The 3,458-nt window shown below is 36.4% G+C and overlaps 1 protein-coding gene across 2 annotated transcripts in view; it reads right to left on the bottom strand.

Moving 5' to 3' along the window:
• Nucleotides 1-2,190: 2,190 nt before the first annotated feature.
• Nucleotides 2,191-3,458, bottom strand: part of LOC107695079 (vascular endothelial growth factor D-like) — a 10,206-nt gene continuing 8,938 nt past the window's right edge. For both annotated transcript variants that reach the window (XM_016494881.1, XM_016494882.1), the window contains exon 7: nucleotides 2,191-2,721. The gene's annotated coding sequence lies outside the window, so the exon portion shown is untranslated. The remainder of the gene's footprint in view (nucleotides 2,722-3,458) is intronic.

Below are 3,458 nucleotides of genomic sequence, written 5' to 3'. Positions count from 1 at the left end.
TTCTAAGCGGTATGTGTGGAGAAAACCAGGCACTGCTCATCACTTGTCCAATACAGTCCCAACAGTGAATCATGGTGGTGGCAGCATCATGCTGTGTGGGTGTTTTTCAGCTGCAGGGACAGGACGCCTGGTTGCAATCGAGGGAAAGATGAATGCTGCCAAGTACAGGGATATCCTGGACGAGAACCTTCTCCAGAGTGCTCAGGACCTCAGACTGGGCCGAAGGTTTACCTTCCAACCAGACAATGACCCTAAGCACACAGCTAAAATAACGAAGGAGTGGCTTCACAACAACTCTGTGACTGTTCTTGAATGGCCCAGACAGAGCCCTGACTTAAACCCAATTGAGCATCTCTGGAGAGACCTAAAAATGGCTGTCCACCAACGTTTACCATCCAACCTGACAGAACTGGAGAGGATCTGCAAGGAGGAATGGCAGAGGATCCCCAAATCCAGGTGTGAAAAACTTGTTGCATCTTTCCCAAAAAGACTCATGGCTGTATTAGATCAAAAGGGTGCTTCTACTAAATACTGAGCAAAGGGTCTGAATACTTAGGACCATGTGATATTTCAGTTTTTCTTTTTTAATAAATCTGCAAAAATGTCAACGATTCTGTGTTTTTCTGTCAATATGGGGTGCTGTGTGTACATTAATGAGGAAAAAAAACTAACTTAAATGATTTTAGCAAATGGCTGCAATATAACAAAGAGTGAAAAATTTAAGGGGGTCTGAATACTTTCCGTACCCACTGTATATATATATATATTAAGGGATGCGAAGAGGCTGGATTGTGCATTTACCACAAAGTGATCCGTAAAGGTCAAGGTATCTTGGAAGACTCCCAGGCATTTAACACACCAGGGGGCAACGACTGTGTGACCTTCAACAGTAATGGACAGAGAGTGTGTGCAGAAGTCACAACCTGGAGGAAGAGGATGTCTGAAATGTCAAGGATGAACTTAAGGAGATGAATAGGTGCCCGAGTGAAAATGTCAGAAGTGGCCGGTTGTCTTTTCTGTGCAATATATGTGGAAAGTAGTTCATTTCAGGAAATAACTCCCATTCAGTGCAAAAAGTACCGGTGGTTTTGTTCACCCATTTATCACAACCACACAATTTCACAGCATTTCTACTCAGACTTGCTTTGATATATAATCAGTGCTGGGAAGATTGTATCTTCTCAACAAAGCTACTAATAATTGGAAAAAATTTGTAAACAAAAGTAAAAAAAAAAAGACAAACAGCAACATTTAACTAAATATAATTTATGCATATATTAATTATGGTAATATCATCATATTACATTGTATATTGCTACAAAAAAAGACGTAAACTGCCAAAAACCATCTATGCAGCGACTGATATTTATTAGTTTGTGTCGATATGAAGCTGCTGTTGCAATAGAATGTAGCAGAGAATCACATTTTAGTGGTTTGTCGTGCAGTTACTGAACAGTCACCAATATTTCATCAGTCATCATACTGTAAGTGCACACAGATTTTTGCCAGGTTGCACTGACTGCTTTTATTCATTTTCTAACCTAATAGAAGACACCCAGGTAGAGGATAGACCAAGGCTAGGTGTCACCCTTATTGCCCTGGTAAATATTTGCAGAGTAAATAGTCTATTTCTAGAAGCACATACCTTAAATATGTCCACTGTTATTGTCTAGGATACAGTTCAGTAAACACACTGACTATTTAATGTCAGGTTTCCATTGTCACTGCTGTCCTTGATTTTTAATAGAATGGCTTTTCAGATAATTTGAAACAAAAATCTGTATCATTTAAAAGGTTTTGAGTCATAGTTAAATAGAGATATTGTATATAGTTTGTGACAAGTAGTCCATCTTTGCTATTTGTTTAATCAATACTAAAAAGAACCACATTCACTGGATTAATATTGATTTCAGGTCATACTAAAAAACTACAACAAACCAAAGTGATTGAAAGAGCACTCTGGTATGGTTTTATGGGCTTACACACCCTTATACAGGAAACTGTTCTTTGACATAAATTATGAAATGTCTTTGCAACATGCCAAGAACTCAATTTTTCCTCTTTGAAAATAGTTTATGCTTTCATACACTACATTAAAATGGTTTTTGTGGTCCTTGAAAATATCACAGTCATATGCATATTTATTAAATTAACCATTTTGTTTATTATTTGAACAGCTTTTATCTCCAGTACATAATTTTTTATTGTTGGCAGCATGCTCAGTGGTGAAAACATCAACTTAAACAGAGGCCTGGCCATTTTCTCAATGAATGTCAAGTAATGAAGTACTTCTGTACACCATCCCACATGTAATGTAGTCCTCTTGTGCCAAGGAAACATGACGTGGATGAATCCATATAGGGAATAATTTGACAAATTATAATTTATACTTAAATATACTGTACCTGCTTTAAATATAAATTATATCTAAGAAATTCCACAGGCATTCTTTAGGGTGAAACGTTGTCTTCAGTGCAAAAGAGACATTTCCTCAGATATAATTTTTCATGTGTTCAGACAGGAAATGCAGCATTGTTTTTATATTTAGAAAGCTATCGCTGCCATGTTACTAATGAGATGTGTGAATAAATGTTAATAAAAGTATTTTTATTTGATATAAATAGAGAGAAAAATAAATTAAATGGTGTTTTGCAGTCTCTGCACTGGCAAATGCAGGAGATTGTCAGGGCGTTGTGTTCATCATTGTTTTCTCTCTTGCAGCTGTAAAAAAAAAAAAATGTTATATACAAACTGTCATTGATCAGATGGTGAGAAGTAGCTCAAACATGCCTCCCTAATTTAATATTCTCCATGAATCTGAATAACATTCAATGCTAATTCGCTTATGAATTTACAATAAGTTGGGCATTATCACATAATAAATCTTGAAAGGGTGATCAGACCCCGACATGGAGTGGAATATTACATGGCTTAGACGGCTAAATAAATAAATACATGTATAATTAAATGGATGTGAAACATAGTTTTGCTCTGAAATTGTTTTATAATTGTATCTGTATATTATCTAAAACAACAAAACGAAGACCCCCTCAATATTACAGTAGGCCTAAAATTATTCCCGAAGATCTCTGCGATAGAAAAAAAAAAAGATATATATAAGAATGTCAAGTGAAAAAGAAAAAAAACACTCAAAGAAAACATAAGGCCTTACATTTTTAAAGGGGTCATATGATGCGATTTCAAGTTTTCCTTTCTCTTTGGAGTGTTACAAGCTGTTCGTGAATAGATAAGATCCCTGAAGTTGCAAAGACTAAAGTCTCAAAACCAAAGAGATATTCTTTATCAAAGTTAAGACTCTGCCACACCCCCCTAAAATGGCTCGTTTTAACACGCCCCCACATATCTAGGTCACTGTACGAAATTCCTTATTTATTTGTAAGGGTAGTCTCCTCAACGTGCGTGTGAAGTAATTGTGCGTGTACAGAGCGCTGAAGGCG

The sequence above is a fragment of the Sinocyclocheilus anshuiensis genome, unplaced genomic scaffold (genome assembly GCF_001515605.1).
Source record: "Sinocyclocheilus anshuiensis isolate Anshui unplaced genomic scaffold, SAMN03320099.WGS_v1.1 scaffold26, whole genome shotgun sequence".
Classification (NCBI taxonomy): domain Eukaryota; kingdom Metazoa; phylum Chordata; class Actinopteri; order Cypriniformes; family Cyprinidae; genus Sinocyclocheilus; species Sinocyclocheilus anshuiensis.
Note: the sequence above shows the minus strand (reverse complement) of the source record. Positions and strands in the feature narration are given on the sequence as shown.